This window comes from Diabrotica virgifera, chromosome 8, assembly GCF_917563875.1.
Source record: "Diabrotica virgifera virgifera chromosome 8, PGI_DIABVI_V3a".
NCBI lineage: Eukaryota > Metazoa > Arthropoda > Insecta > Coleoptera > Chrysomelidae > Diabrotica > Diabrotica virgifera.
The window spans coordinates 97,770,341-97,788,168 of NC_065450.1; the positions used below are offsets into that span (position 1 = coordinate 97,770,341).

Consider the following 17,828-nt stretch of genomic DNA (forward strand, 5'->3'; position numbering starts at 1 on the left):
CTTTCCAGTAAAGTTGCGTCTTTCAGTTGCTTAACGTCTATCTTTTGTTTGGCTGCATTTTTCTGTAGTTTCTTGAATCTTATATTTACTACAGATTGTGATCCGATCCTATATCAGTGCCTGGATAGGTTTTTGTAGACGTCATGGAGTTTTTAAACCGGCTTCTGATTAGTATATAATCGATTTGATTCCTGACGATGTTGTCTGCATTATCCCTTGGTGATGTCCACATGTACAATCTACGGTTTGGTAATCTGAACATTGTGTTCATTACTACAAATTCTTTTTCTTGGCAAAATTGTACCAGACGTTCACCTCGGTCGTTTCGTTGTCCAAGTCCAAATTCACCAGTGCATCCATCAGTTTTCACCTTACCAACTTTAGCGTTGAAATCGCCCATGATTACGGAGACCTCTTCTTTTTTGGTCGATTCCAGAATGTTGATACTAGTTTGAACTAATGTACAAATCCAAATATGGACAGTCGTTGGTGCCTAATTATGGAATAGTGGATTAAGTGTAAGTGGGCTTATTATGATTGTGCTGGTCCAGAGTTTCATACATGGATCTGTGATGTCTGCAAGTGAATTAAGCTACTTCTTTCATTTTTCACAATTTTCTTATTTAAATTTATTTGATCTCAGATGTTTGTCTATTTTTGTTATTGATATGTTGGTTTATGCCTATATTCCGTATAAGGGTATTGCATATTTGGTTGCTCATTTGGGATTTTGTTTTTTTGTTCGATTTTTTTTTGTTAATTAAGATATTTAATATAAGGCGTTTAATTACTACATAAAAATGAATGACTGATGTGTCATAATATTAAATTGTTTTCATTTCTATAAAGGTATTATTTTATATCCCCAAAACAAAATGGTATTTCATAATTGGCGACTTTCCTCTATATGTATAAAGATTGGTGGCACAGGACGGACAAACATGGAAGGCAATAGTAAACGCGGCAAAGACTCACGAAGAGTTGTAACGCCGTTGATGATAATGATGATGACTTGAGAAAGGGACTCTGCCGAAAAAGCTGTAGTGACATTGTTAGAAATATTGAAAACAAAGTTAGACCACTTGTTGTTAGTTACTACTTGATTTTAGTTGTCTTGCTCACGGTGCGGTTTGTCTTATAATTTATTGTTCTGTAAAAAATTAACATTTAATTAATATCGATTTTTAACTAAAGCGTGTGATAGGCTGTGTTGATTGGAAAATCGTAACTGTTGAGAATATACGTATAGAACAGCATCTCAGTACCATAGCCAAGTACTACCAAGTCGCACTCTGTACAATAAAATTGTGCCCCACCAAAGTGTAGCAGCCGGGCCTTCATCATCGGCTAACACTACTTGCACGACCAGTATAGCGGTTGTGCGTGCAGATATCGTTGTGCTCGGGATCCGGACACCGTCTTCATAGTCTCTATAACAGTCTTCGCAACCTTCAAGATACCGCTTCATCTCTCAGCGCTCGGCAACCGGAGAGAAAGAATCATCTCGGAAGACCATTCTTCTTGTGTATGATGACAGTACGTTAAATTCGATTAAAATTTGCGCTACAATCGAATGCGTTTCATAGTGTGAAAATTTAGTGAATTTATTACTGTGTATTTAAACAAATATTTTTTAAGTGATATGTATAATGAGGTTAGCGTTGCCGTTCGTTATTGTCTGAGGTCCTGACCTTTCGCCTCTCTTTCTTACTCTTGTGGATTAAAGTGAGTGAAAGAAGGATAAAAGCGGGATGGTATGTTGCTGATGGCCGGACGAAGACGTGATGCTGCTCGGATGTGTGCACAATTATGGTAATTTTACTTGTAAAGTTTTCTGCATTTTTTATTTCAAAACTCTGAGGATGGCATGCTTACTGTACAGTTCGTGAATTCTTAAAAACGTAGGCGGCAAGCACCTTTAGACATAAAGGAATGTGCCTAAACTTCTGTTGTTAGCGATTTATTAAGAAAGTTTCATAATCATATTTTTCTAGAAAAAACTCAAAAATGTTGCTACTATTCTTACAGCATATTACTTTATATAATATATAACATATAATTTTGAAATATTGCTCATAGATTTTAAACTTTATTTTATATAACCAGCCGAATAAATATTTTGACTTAGACCCAGTGGTAAATAATATCTGGCAATTAATGACATGATTTACAATGCAGTTAACAGGTTTTTGCAAATACACACATCAAAGATGTCCAAGGAACTATTAATCCACTTTTTTTTTTGTAAAAACTTTTTTGTTACTGCATACCATTCGATTTAAAAACTTATTCTCTTTAACTCAGTGTGTGCCATGAAAACATAACTAATCTGTCACTTCTACAACTGACAGCGCCTTAATTTCGTACGATTAGGTAAATACATACTAGCTTTAAATAATTGTAAAGAAAAAAAGCAAGAAACATTGCTTGAGATATTAAAGATAGTCTGTATGTACTTTAAAATTTTACTTAAACAATATATTATTAAACGCAACGATAGTTATGGAGGGTCGGCATTTAACACATGTTTAAATGGCAAGTGCTGTGAATATGATCGATGCCTTAGATGCCTGGTCTTTAACAAGCTAACGATTCACGTTATTTTGACGTGCACTGGAGCCTGATTTCGCAACTGTGGCGTCGATATGACAATTTGGTACTGTCGCTGAGATACATGGAGGTCGTCAACATGCATCTACTCCTCAACAGGACTTGGTATGTTGTAGAACTAGCTCGTCGAAGTGTGCATGTGAACTCTGTGAGGTCTTAGAAAATACCCACAAGATTATTGGATGTGACCAAACTTTAAGTAACAGATTAAATGAAGCTGGCCTGCAAGCCAAACGTCCATTCAGGGTTCCCATGTTAGGTAATGGTAATCGTTTACTCAAAATAAGGTGGGCACAACAACATGTGAATTGGGTCTTACAAAAATGGAGCTATGTGTTATTCACACTTGAAACTAGGCTTTGTCTCTAACCTAATTTAAGAAGAGTGAGAGTTTGGAGAGAACCTGGTCGACAAGAGAGACTCTGGAATGTACATTATGTTCGTCCATATAGGGATCTATAAGTTCTGATGTGGGATGGAATAACTTTTCATCATCGAACTCTTCCCGCTTTTGTGGAAGGCACTTTGAACCAATATCAATCTATTGCTCTATCTTAGAATCTGCTATCCTTCCATTTGCCACTGCTACGGATTCTTATTAAGGTTACATACAGGATAATGCAAGGCCACGTACTGCAGCCACATTAAGACATTAATTTCATAATGAAGACTTGTACCGTGACCAACATAATCCCCAGATCTTAGTCCCATCGATCGAGCATGTATGGGATATGCTTTAGAGACGGATTGCTTCTCATCTGCACAATTATCATACTAGACAAAGTCTTTAAGATCTTCTTACACAGAACTGGATCATATTGCTTCAAATCGATATAATAAGCATGTCAAGGTGATTTCAAGCTATAATTAATGCTGCTGGAGGAAACATATTATTGAACACATTATTTACCGAAGCCAGCGGTCCAACATACATGTAATCTTCTATTTCGAGGAGGGGCCTTGCGTTCCCGAAAAGCTATCTACTTTCATCGGCTTATAGTCAGCTTCTTCTTCTTCTTCTCATGCAATCCACTAATGGATGTTCGCGATCACGTTTGACCATTTTTCTCTCTCCCTTGCAGTATGTATTAGGTCTCCTATGTTTTTTAGTCCTGTCCATTGTTTGACATTACGGAGCCATGACATTTTCTTCCTGCCCACTCCCCTTCTTCCTTCGATCTTTCCTTCAATTAAGGTTTGCAGAAACTGGTATCTTTTAATATCAGGTATATTAGGTGCCCCAGGTATGCCGTTTTTCTCTGTTTAATTGTGCATAGCAGTTGTCGTTCTGTACCAATTCTTCTCAGGATTTCTTCATTTGTTATTCTTGCGGTCCAGGGAGCTTTAAGGATTCGTCGATAGATCGATCCACATCTCAAATGCCTCTAACTTATTCATTGTGTTTATTTTTAAAGTCCATCCTTCCATGCCATATAGGAGCACCGACCATATATAGCATTTTGTGAATCTTAGTCTTAGGTTTAGGTCAAAGTCAGAGTTCGTAAAGACGTTTCTGAATTTCATGAATGCACTTCTCTCTCTGCACCTTTCTATCCGACATTTAATTTCCATATCCGACATTCAGTCTTCACATAGCCAGGTTCCCAGGTACTTAAACTTTCTTACGCGCTCTACATCTTGGTTGTTATATGCTAGTCTTGCATTTTGATGTTGACATAATTGACGGCTGATTATAAGGAACTTAGTCTTTTTTATGTTGATGCTAAGTCTCGCCATGTTCTCGCTATGCTCTCCAATTTTATTAAGAAGGTTTTGGAGGTCTTCTATATTGTCTGTTATTAAGACCGAGTCATCCGCATATCGTATATTATTGACCCAGGTACCATTTACTTTGATGCCGCTTTCGCATTCCTCAAGAGCTTCCTGGAAGATATTTCTGAATATAAATTGAACAGTAGTGGGGAGAGAATGCATCCCTGTCTTACACTTCTGATAATTTTTTGAGCTTGCGTTGTTTCATTATCCACCTTGACGACAGCTGTTTGATTCCAGTAAAGAGCTTCTATGCAACGAATGTCTTTTTGATCTATGTCAAATTGTTTTAGTATATGTACGAGTTTATGATGTTGTGCTCGATCGAAGGCTTTTTCATAATCTATAAAGCACATCATTACATCTTTCCTTTTATCGTAGCAGTTCTGAGCTAGCACTTGGGTTGCAACTAGTGCTTCCCTGGTACCCAGACCTTTTCGAAATTCAAATTGTGAGCAACCAATAACCTTATCGCATTTTGTGGAGATTCTGTAGTGAAGAACTTTGAGGAATATTTTTAAAGAATGGCTCATCAGACTTATCAGTCGGTGGTCTTGACACTTTGTTGCGTTGTTCTTTTTTGGCAAAGGGATAAAGGTAGATACAAGCCATTGGACAGGGAATTTTCCTTTTTTATATATTTGGTTGAAAAATCTTTGGATTATCGTAATTTCCTCTTCATCTAACAATCTGAGTAACTCAACAGGAATTTGATTAGGTCCAACTGCTTTCCCGTCTTTCGAGGTATTTATTGCTCTAGTAATTTCTTCTGTTGTGATCTCGGGACCAGATAGGTTGTTAATATCTAACACTTGTTCCTGAACGACTTCTATCTCAGGCCTCTCGTCTGCAAAAAGATTTTTGATGTATTTTTCCCATATAGTTTTTCTTAAATACCTCCAGAACTCTTCTATTTAGAAAAACGAAAATTGATACACATATTTATCTTCCAGAGATAAATCGATTCCATCCATTGCGAATTTCTAGTACCGGTCATAGGCGTCTGTTTTGGGTAGGGCAACGGCTATTTTGTCTTTAAGTTTTAAGCACTTTTGACTCTGGACTTTTAAATAATAAGGTATTCTACTACTAAAAGGTACTCTTGATTTAATTTGATAGGATACACCGTTTTCTAGTAAAATCGATTTGAAAATTTTTCGTTTTTTGAACTTCAAAAAAAAAATAAAAAATAAAAAAAAAACTATTTAGAAAATCAAAAGATATTACGTGTATTTATATTCCAGAGATGAATCGATTTCATTAATTGCGAATTTCTAGTACCGGCCATATGCGTCCGTTTTTGGTAGGCCAAAGGTTATGTTATCGCATAACTTTTTTGTCTTTAATTTTAAGCATTTTTGACTCTAGATTATTAAATTATGAGGTAATCTAGTACTAAAAATAACTCTTGCTTTAAGTTGGTAAAATACACCCTTTTATTTTGAAGAACTTTTCAAATTTTTTTTAAATTCAAAAAACGAAAAATTTTTATATCGATTTTTCTAGAAAACGGTGTGTCCTACCGACTTAAAGCAAGAGTACCTTTTAGTACTAGAATAACTCACAATTTAATAATCCAGTATCAAAAATGCTTAAAAGTTAAAGACAAAAATTTATGCGATAAAATAACCGTTGCCCTACCTAAAACGGACGCCTATGACCAGTACTAGAAATTCGCAATATATGGAATCGATTTATCTCTGGAAGATAAATATGCGCACCAATTTTCTTTCTTCTAAATAGAAGCGTTTTTGAGGTATTTAAGAAAAAGTAAATACAAGACGCCATCTTCAAACAGCTGTAACTCCCTAAGGCTACGGCTCCACGGGCGAGAAATTGCCGCTAGCAGTAGCCGTAAAACGAACTTGAAGTTCCGCGGAACGGAATAGGAATAGCCGAACTGAACCGACTACGCACAAGTCCTGTAGTCGGTACAGTTCGGCTATCCTATTCCGTTCCGCGGAACCTTAAGTTCGTTTTAGCTACTGCTAGCGTCAATTTGTCGCCCGTGGAGCCGCAGCCTTAGGAAGCATTTTCGGACTAGGTGAATTGGGTTAAAATGTTTTAAAATTATTTGAGGAATCTTCTGTCTTCGTTTGTCGGCAGAGTTTCTGGACACCCCTGTATTTTCTATAAAGTAAAATTTTTATTTATTTTATATAAAGTGATATGGCGGCTTTATGCATTATGGCGGCTTTATGGCATTAGTTATATTGTTATATTATGTAGTACCAAAACAGTAGCAGAATTAAATTGAATGAAATCAATACGTTAAAAATTATTTTCTCTTATATAAAAATAATGCATTTATTTCAGGAATTGGGGGTCTACTAAGGAATGCAGCTGACAAACATAATAGTTTGTTTTCTGTGTATCTGACGCTATAAATATTTCCGAGTATTCTTTATAATTCTTTAACAGAGGTTGAGGACAATAAATGTTATATTTATTTCTCGTAGAGATAAGATGAAAATTTGACTTATCAGCTGCTATTCATGTTAGGGTACGTACACACTATTGCTCCCGCTTAGTTCTCGATGTCGTTTTTAGTCGGAGGGGAGAACTGTTTTACGTTTCAAGTGCTTATTTCTTATTTTACATATCTCTCAAGAGACATTGGGATAATAAGACAAGGACGACACATTTGTGTACTTTCTCCTTTCTCTCAATATACATTTACATCAAATTTTTCAAAGCGCTCGTAATAAATATGAAAAATGAAGTAACGGAATATACAGGGTGTCTAGACACTCTCCTGACAAACGAAGACCAGATATTCCTCAGATAATTTTGAGACAATTTAACCCAATTCACCTAGTCCGAAAACGCTTCCTAAGGGAGCAGAGCCCTTAGAAGATGGCGCCTTATAATTAGTTTTTTTTAATACCTCCAGAACGCTTCTATTTAGATAAACGAAAACTGGTACGCCTGTTTATCTTCCAGAGATAGATCCATTCCATCAATTATGAATTTATAGTATCGGAGCCGTTTTGGGTAGCGCAACGGTTATTTTATTGCATAACTGTTTTGCCAATAACTTCTAAGTATTTTTTACATTGGATTATTAAATCGTGAAGTATTCTAGTACTAAAAGGTTGCTTGCTTCAAGCCGATAGGATGCACCGTTTTCTAGAAAAATCCCATGTGCTGTACTGGATCTTTTTATTGTTTACAATTATTACATAAAAATATTCAACCTGCGAACAAAGTTTAAAAAAATGCATAAGAATTTTTTAAATTCAAATGGGATCCCTCTCTCTTTTTAGTGGTACTTTAAATGTTTGACGTAAGTTAAACTATGTAAATTCTAAAATTAGTTACTTATTAGATACCTATCTTTTATTGTAGTCTAGCTATGAAGATGGCTTTGTATGCTGAAAACGCTCAGCTAAGAATTATACATATTTACATACTTCATAAATATTTTTGCTTTAAATTTTTTCAATAGATTTAATTGCCATTTGTTTAGTAAAGATTTTGTATTATGATAAATTAAAAAGTATCACCTTTTAGCTGGATACACGTATATCGATAAGTTCAGAGAAATATTTCAGTTCTTGTTTAAGTTGTTAATATTTTCTTCAGCATAAGAATTCATTATACCGGTTCTGTAAACTTTAGTGGATTAAATTAAAGAAGTCGCAAGTTGTACAAGGTGTTGTGGTAAGGCTTGGATGAGTTTTAGTATAATTGTCTTTAAATATACAGGGTGTTTCTAAATAAGTGTGACAAACTTTAATGGGTAATTCTGCATTCTATAAACGTAAGTCCGCAAATGCTTCGTTTATGAGATAAGGGGGTTGAGAATTTTTTAAAATTTGCTGGGTTTTAAGAAGTAGTTATTTCGCATTTTTTGACATACAATTAAAAATATCATATTCACCTTTGGCGCGCATACTGGTGATGGTCTTTATTTTTTTAAGGAAAAAAATAGTACTCCAATGAAATATTTGATATATTTCAAATTAAAAATCATTTTTGCATTCCTCGTTCAATTTGTTACAAAAATGTACCTTCCCTTTATAGTCCAAGTAATGAAACTTAAAATAGGAAAAAACCTCGCAATTTTTACAGAATGGATCGATTTGCTTGAAAATTTGTGAATAAGTAGTGGATAGTCCAAGGATCAAAATTTATATCATGCCAATAGGCGCTTTTACCATGGGGGTGGTTGCCACCCCATCTCGGGGTGCAAATTTTTTCTATCACAAAAGTTGGTTAAAACGTTCATTCTAAGCAAAAAACGTTTAATAAATTTTTTTGGTAAAATTGATAGTTTTCGATTTATTCGCTATCGAAAGTATTAGTTTTATATCGAAAAAATCAATGTTTTTAATAAGTTTTCTACTAATAACTCCAAAAATTTTCGTTTTATCAAAACAACTTTACTTAACAAAAATGTACCTTTTGAAAAAATAAACAAAACCGTTTTTTTAAATTTTCTTTAAGGGCAATAGTAACCGATGTATACTGTATTAAACATTGGCTCTTCTTCGTCAAATGCTAAATATTGTAGTTTCAAAGTCAAAAGACGGGAAACTATGCATTTTTCAAGGATAACTTGCTCAAAATAATTTAAAGTACTTAAAAATATCTATCTCTAGAAATAAAAAAGAATCTAGCTCAAAAATTAAGTGACATAATGAAAAGAATGTCAGTCCTTTTTTTTAGCGAAAAAGTGATCGCAAGCAACCCCCTAATCACCACCCTAATTAAAATTAGTCATTGACCTTATTTGGTCTTTTTTATTTATGTATTATTAACAGGTTTTAGAAGTTCGACCGGCTTAGAATGATTAGTTTAAAAAAAAAGGGAGTTAAAATCAATAACGAATTTTTGTAGTTTGGAAAAAAATGGCCTTTTCTTCAGAATAGCAAGATTAGGATTAGAGATACGAAAAAATGTTTAAATATGAAATTGTAGCTTATTTAATTACCAAGAACCTGGTTTGCAAAAAATTTTTCTACAGCAAAAATTGAGTGAGCTTGTAAATCTTGTAATAACATGCAAAAACCACCTTTACCAACCCTTTCAAAGTCACCTCTTTTGCGACTGAGGATTTTAAAAAGATCTAATACTAATAAACTTATAGATCTTGTAAAAACGTACAAAATTATTTTTTACCAAACTTTATAAGATAAAATATAAACAAGTTACGGTTAAAAAATTAATATATTTTTTTGAAAAAAAAAAGGAAAAATACAATTTGAAGCATATTATTGTAAGTTAGCGGTGTTTTTCGTTATTGGCCCTATTCATTCTTATTTATTTATGTATTGTTAATAGATTCTAGAAGTTTGACTAGCTTAGAATAATTAGTTTTTAAAAAACTGGAGTTAAAAGCGAATAACGAATTTTTGTAGTTTGGTAAAAAATGCCATTTTCTTCAGAATAGAAAGATTAGCATCAGAGATACGAAAAAATGTTTAAATATAAAATTGTAGGTTATTTAGTTCCCAAGAACTTGGTTTGAATTGTTTGAAAAAATTTTCCTACGGCAAAAATTGAGTGAATTGTAAATGAGTAAGTATATCGAAAAACATTGATTTTATATACAAAACTAACACTTTCGATAGCGAATAAATCGAAAACTATTAATTTTATCAAAAAAAATGTATAGGACATTTTTTGTTTAGAATGAATGTTTTTATCAACTTTTATGGTCAAAATATAATAAAAAATTTCCATCCCCAAGATGGGGTGGCAACCACCCCCATGGTAAAAGCGCCTTTCGGCATCATATAGATTTTGATCCTTGGACTATCCACTACTTATTCTCAAATTTTCAAGTAAATCGATCCATTCTGTAAAAATTGCGAGGTGAAAAGCTACGGTTCCTGGCCTATTATTTTCATGCGATTCGCCGTTTTTCTGTAATAAATAATTAATACACATCTTAACGCTTACAAAGTATTCAACGTAAGTTTCTGTATGAATTTTTAGAAACTTATTGATGCTTCTATAACATGCGGTTTATCGTCGCGTTTACAAATAGTCCTTTGTTATATCTCTATTTACTCTTTTAGTTAGGAATAAGACAAATGTTGTGACTTGTTCCCAATTAAAATAATAAATTGGTATGACAGAGTATTGATTTGTCGAATTAAATTAATGATTCTTCTGATTTATGCGTTATATTGACTTAAATATTTTCATTATAGTGTGCAAACCCTTGCGTGAGAAAAGATTATGGTATTGTTTAGACTTTAGACACATAGGTAGGTACCTATACAGTGCCAGGACAAAAATTCTTTATAGGTGAATAAAACGCATAAATCAGAAGAATCATTGTTTTGATTTTGCAAATTGATACTTGTCATAATATCAACTTACCATTTTAGTTAGGGATAAGCCACAAAATTGGCTTATTTTGCACACTATAATAGATAGAGACAAAGAGACAGGTAGACCGCATACTGTCGCATACTATAGTATTACCAACTTATTTCTAATATGTACTTTGTAAGCGTGAAGATGTTTTATTTTTTGCATAAAAACTGCGCGTCGGATGAAAGAAATTTAAGATAGATTTTTTGTCACAAATTGAATAAGTCAAAAATGATTTTTAATTTGAAATATTTCAGTAGCATACTATTTGTTTCTTTAAACAAATTCAGACCATTACCCGTATGCGTGCCATTGGTGAATATAAAATTCTTAATTAGCCCAGTAAATAGTAAATGACCGTTTTCGAGTGTAGTTTTCAGCGTCACGACAGATTTGCGTGATTATTTCATTCATAGAAATTCTGGCCAATACAAACTTATAATCCGGTCAACTTAGACATCAAAATAGTTGGCAAATAACAAAACTTGCCGGAGAGCCAAATGTGTGCAACAAAAGTTATTCGGGGTCAAAGGTCAAAATTTGAGATTTTTTGGATTTTTCTCGAAAACGGTAAGTTTTATCAAAAAACAACATCAAACCAAAGTTGTAGATCTTAACATTCTCTACAAAAATAGTCCTTACAATTTTTTTCCTAAGAGTTGCCATTCCTGAGATATCGCGATTTTAACAGTTACTTTATACATAATATGCACATATAAGCCACGTATATGTATACATAATGTGGCACCTAAGACAAGTCAGTATAAATGCCTATTTGTGTCTCTTTTATATAATATATTATGCTATTCTGAAAATATTTCTTTAAAAGATAATTAGTCCCAAACTGAATTTCCTCTATCCACATGGCCTTGAAAAACATTTGGCTATAAGTACCATTGTTTAAAAAAGAACAGAGTGTCTATTGTAAACAATGGCTACAGTATTGTCCGTAGGTCTTGTTCATATTATCTGTTTCTTTTAGTGCTAAAAGTTCAGTTCAAGTGATTATAAGTACTTATTACAAGCGTCTACCATTTAGCAGACATTACGGGCTTACAGTGACAGCGGTATTTGACGGCTACAGTGACTGGACAAAGAATATTAAAGCTGCAGAACAACGTCGTCGAACTACAAAAACATCGTCGGGTTCCGAGATTATCTTTGTTGAAAATATAACAGTTCCAGCGAATCAACAACAATTTTTCGCTAACATTAATAATAAATCTCGTTTCATTTCCATGTTAACTGACAAATTAACAGCTGCGAATATTGAAGTGAGACAAGCTAAAAATGACGCAGATGTTCTTATAATTGAGACAGCAATTGAAAAATTTAAGGCAACAAACACAACAATTGTAGTTGGTGAAGCTGTTGATTTGTTAGTACTGCTTACTGCAAGGACTCCAGTAGATAAAGTTATTTATTTTCTGAAACCTGGAAGGGCCCAACAGCGAACAGAGATATATTCTTCAAAAAATTTATCGGCTTATCCCAAATGCCAAAAGTATATTTTATTTTTACATGCAGTAACCAGCTGCGACACTACGGCAGCAATGTACGGAAGGGGCAAAACGTCAGTACTTAAATTATCGAAAAAAGAGATTTGACTGACTGCTGTAAAGTTTTTACAGAACTTGATTCCACACTGCAAACAGTAATTACGGAAGGAATTCGCTTTCTTCTTGCGGTTTATGGAGCTCCAAAAAATTAGTTGTCTTGATAAATACCGATACTTAACTTTTGTAAAAAATACGCGAAACAAGAAACAAGTACAACTATCATGTCTTCCTCCAACATCAGCATCTGCTTTTCAACATTTGTATCGAGTATTAAGTTCAAACATGACTAGGCAATGAACTCAATCCAGAAGACTGGGGTTGGAAATTAATAGATAATACTCTGGAACCGATTAAAACCTTACTCCCACCTGCTCAGAAAAACTCCTTAACACTATTTTTTGCAATTGCAAAAAAGGTTGTAGTGCCAAATGTGGATGTAAAAAAGTCGGGTTGCTGTGTTCTCTAGCGTGTACCAACTGCCAAGGTCAGTCTTGCTCAAATGTCCAGTTTGAGAAAGAGACCAATGGCTCAGTCACATTTGAACAAGTTTTGAACATCCAGCAAGAGGAAGAGGAAGAAGATGAAATCGAAGAAGACTTGACTGTTGAAATAGACTTTCAAGAATATGAATCTGATTAAAATATCTAAAGAAATCAAAACAATAGTTAACCTAATAATCAATAGCAATAGCAATATCAATAATCAATATCAGTAATAAGGTAATATCTAGAACTTGACCGGTATTGTTTCCTTAAATTATCCTAAAATTGTCAAAACAGTTAGTGGAGTAGGCTGACAGGGGAAACAACGGCAAAAAAAACGCGCCGAGTACACTACCTCACAGGTGGTGTGGAAGCGTGGGCATATCATGTATAATGTAACTCTAAGAATCGCGATATCTCAGGAATGGCAACTCTTAGGAAAAAAATAGTAAGGACTATTTTTGTAGAGAATTTTAAGATCTACAACTTTGGTTTAAGGTTCTTTTTTGATAAAACTTACCGTTTTCGAAAAAAATCCAAAAAATCTCAAATTTTGACCTTTGACCTCGAATAAATTTTGTTTCACACATGGGATCGATGAGGACTTTTAAAACTTTATTTGTTATGGTATACCCTAGCTCTCCACCAAAATTTGGCTCTCCGGCAATTTTTGTTATTTCAAATTTCTATATAGACCGGGTTATGTGGGTGAATAAAAATTACAGCAGGAATTTTTTAACGATTTTAACTTCCAATCGTGTAGTAAGATTTTTCATCACGTGTTTAATTCTATCCAATCAGATTATTATTTAAGTGGTAATTTTCTACCTAGATTTTTGCAGCGTGAGTAATTTTTAGGTAGATTGTTCCTGTTTAATTATGAGTTTCCTAGTTTTGACAACTGTCACATTTAAGAATATGAATCATAATAAACTTTTAGTTTTGCATCTAATGTCAAATTGTCACGAGGATAACACAAATTGGCAATTTTAAGCGCTTGAGTTTACTTCGGTAAGATGATTTCACGATAAAAATTGTATTTATAAATAATTTTAACTAATATTTTAGTCATGAAAAGAGGTATCCATTCTCAAATGTGGTCTCGAGGTAAGGAAGTACAAAACTGAAGTTTTGTGGTACTTCCTTGAGTCAATTACTTGTGAGACTCAAGTCAATTACTTGTGGTACTTCCTTGAGTTTTGTACTTCCTTAATATTTTAGTGATATCTTCGTCTAAATATTTGCTAAACTGTGCTGTTCACTTTGACAAGTTGAAACATGTATGTCACATTAATTGGGATCAATGCGACTGAATGTTTTTATACAAAGACTTTTGTATGTAAGTACATATTAAAAGATAACCTGTCGAATATCACACGATAGTAAGAATAAATAAGAAAATAATGCTCCAATTTTTGTTCTAAAACTTGTTTCCATTCGGCAATAGTCACTCGAGCTCTCCGGACTCTTGTATCTATTTCCAGGCAACAAGTTTTCGAAAAATTGTCGCATTATTGCCAATTTATTCTCACTTTCTTGTGATACTCTTATTGGGACTTTTTTTCGATTATTTCATTCATAGGAGATTCTGACCAATAGAAAGCTACAGAAATCTAAATTAAATTTATAATTTTTGATAATTTCCCGTTGTCAAGTATACTACGTCAGATGCCCTTCGTTGCTATGAAAAAATACATTCAGTGACATTAATGACAATTAATGTTTTAAAAATTATAAAAGTGATGACTTTCAACCGTAAAATATTTATAACAACTGTGTGTTTAATTGTACTAATTAGTACTTACATAAATAAATTACAATAAAATTTTGGTTTTGAACAGTTTTATTCATGAAATAATCGCAACAAATTGCACTCGATCTCTAAAATGAATATAGAATTTTTGCCCTCGTGACACTTTGACATAATTTCACTCGCATTCGGCTCGTGAAATTAAAACTGTCAAAGTGTCACTCGGGAAAAATTCAATAATTTTAGAGCTCTTGTGCAATTACTACTGATTATTTCATTCATAGGAGATTCTGACCAATAGAAAGCTACAGAAATCTAAATTAAATTGATAATTTTTGATAATTTCCCGTCGTCAAGTATATTACGTCAGATGCCCTTCGTTGCTACGAAAAAATACATTCAGTGACATTAATGACAATTAATGTTTTAAAAATTATAAAAGTGATGACTTTCAACCGTAAAATATTTATAACAACTGTATGTTTAATTGTACTAATTTGTACTTACATAAATAAATTACAATAAAATTTTGGTTTTGAACAGTTTTATTCATGAAATAATCGCAACAAATTGCACTCGATCTCTAAAATGAATATAGAATTTTTGCCCTCGTGACACTTTGACATAATTTCACTCGCATTCGGCTCGTGAAATTAAAACTGTCAAAGTGTCACTCGGGAAAAATTCAATAATTTTAGAGCTCTTGTGCAATTACTACTGATTATTTCATTCATAGGAGATTCTGACCAATAGAAAGCTACAGAAATCTAAATTAAATTGATAATTTTTGATAATTTCCCGTCGTCAAGTATATTACGTCAGATGCCCTTCGTTGCTACGAAAAAATACATTCAGTGACATTAATGACAATTAATGTTTTAAAAATGATAAAAGTGATGACTTTCAACCGTAAAATATTTATAACAACTGTGTGTTTAATTGTACTAATTTGTACTTACATAAATAAATTACAATAAAATTTTGGTTTTGAACAGTTTTATTCATGAAATAATCGCAACAAATTGCACTTGATCTCTAAAATGAATATAGAATTTTAGAGCTCTTGTGCAATTACTACTGATAATTTCCCGTCGTCAAGTATTACGTCAGATGATCTTCGTTGCTACGTAAAAATGAACATTGAGTGACATTACACCATAAACAGGTTTAGTAAATATTCAGGTGAAAACATTAATAAAATATTAGTTTAATGATTTAAAAAACAGATTGTTCATGAAATTATGTTATCGAATTACACTCGAGCTCTCAAAAATTACCGATTTGTTTTGCCCTCGTGCCACTTTGACATAATTTCACTCCCCTTTGGATCGTGAAATTAAAACTGTCAAAGTGTCACTCGGGATACAAATCGGTAATTTTAGAGCTCTCGTGTAATTACTAGTGATAATTTTAGAGCTTTTGTGTAATAATTATTACTGAGGTTCTACTTAAACTTATTCGAACAAACTATTTTTAGAAACAGTGTGTAGATGTTTTACTGTTTATAATAATAATAATAATAATTGTACATAGAGGGAGTGTGAGCCGTATGGCTAAATCTGGATTGTACATTGCACATTGTGTTCATGTCATAAATATCTGAAGCTGGTACTGTTTATGATTTAGGCTAAGGCTCCACGGGCGACAATTTTACGCCAGCAGTAGCCGTAAAACGAACTTAAGGTTCCGTGGAACCGAATAGAAATAGCCGAACTAAACCGATTATGCACAAGTCCTGTAGTCGGTTCAGTTTGGCTATTCCTATTGCGTTCCGCGGACCTTAAGTTCGTTTTACGGCTACTGCTGGCGTAAAATTGTCGCGCGTGGAACCTTAGCCTTAAGCTTCTAGGTGGAATTATAGGCACTTGTAGGCGACATTTATTTTTTTTAATCTGCTCTTTTCTATATTATTGTTACTTTGGCCGTTTTTTATTTTTATTAGTTTTTTTCTTTAATCCTATCTCCCTTGCCCATAATATGTTACTGGATACGTTCTTACCTATTAGTCCATTTTTGCCATTTGTTTATTAAATTTATTATTTAATACTTTATTGATTTCATAGGATCAAAATACAGCAAAACTGATGATGGGTTCGGATTCAGTATTAAACATTATGTGGGGTTAAATTATTAAACCTGAAATTTTTATCCTACTTCCGAGAAAAGTAGAAAAATCAGCCTTACTAATAAATTATGCTACCTTTTTTCGTATTGTAGGGTTTCCCTTGTGACTAAGCATTGAATTCACCGCCATTATTTTTAAGTTACTATTGTTCAACGGAAACAAGTCGCAAAAGTGTAGGAACTGTAATCTAGTTTTTATTACACAAATTTCAAAGAAATGTTAGAATCGTTCAGAAATGGGTCTTATTGTTATGGCCACATAATAAGTATATCGTATATCCGATGATGAAAACTTTTGAGTGAAAATTTGTATTGGAAAACAACTCCAGCTCTTAAAAAAGACGACAAGACCGCCAAGGTCAGACCAATCGAAAATTTTTATTATGCGACGTTGTCAAATCAATCGGGCTTCAAAGGTTTTTCGGTTTTTTATTAAAGTTACCCGAAGTAAAATTTCCTTCTGATTCATGCCGCGTAAATTTTAAAACATTTCGTATAATTTCACGGAATTTTGAGCTAAGTATTCAATTTTTCACGTCACTTGTAATATTCATATTTGTTTAAAAAATACTAAATGTCTTCTAAATAAACAACTATTAGACAATTTTATCTGGCAATGTCGCAAAACCACTGATTTCGTGCACAATGCATTTTAAATGGATGTTTACTCTTTGCACCAATGTCATCATCATTCATCATTCTCTTTGCCTTATCCCTATGCGGGGTCGGCTTCCCTAATTGCATTTCTCCACACAATTCTATCTTGGGTCATATCAATGTTAATCCCCTTTACCAACATGTCCTGCCTTCTCGTCTCCCCCCAGGTCTTCTTTGGTCTTCCTCTCCTACTCCTTCCAGGAATCTGCATTTCAGCTATTCTTCGTATTGGGTGATTAACGTCTCGACGTTGAACATGACCAAACCATCTTAACATATGCTCTCTCATTTTGGCATCAATTGGTGCCACACCTAGACTTCCCCTAATATACTCATTTCTAATGTTATCCTTCTTTGTCACTCCACTCATCCATCTAAGCATTCTCATTTCCGCCACATGCATTCGTTGTTCCTCTTTCTTTTTCACTGCCCAACATTCAGTTCCGTGCATCATAGCCGGTCTTATGGCTGTTTTATAGAATTTTTCTTTCAGCTTCATTGGAATTTTTCTGTCACACAACACACCACACCACTCACTTCTTTACA

General features: G+C 33.6%; 1 protein-coding gene across 1 annotated transcript in view; it reads left to right on the plus strand.

Moving 5' to 3' along the window:
- The first annotated feature begins 1,372 nt into the window (after window positions 1-1,372).
- Window positions 1,373-17,828, plus strand: part of LOC114342607 (disco-interacting protein 2) — a 1,011,532-nt gene continuing 995,076 nt past the window's right edge. The window contains exon 1 of the mRNA XM_050658584.1: window positions 1,373-1,812. The gene's annotated coding sequence lies outside the window, so the exon portion shown is untranslated. The remainder of the gene's footprint in view (window positions 1,813-17,828) is intronic.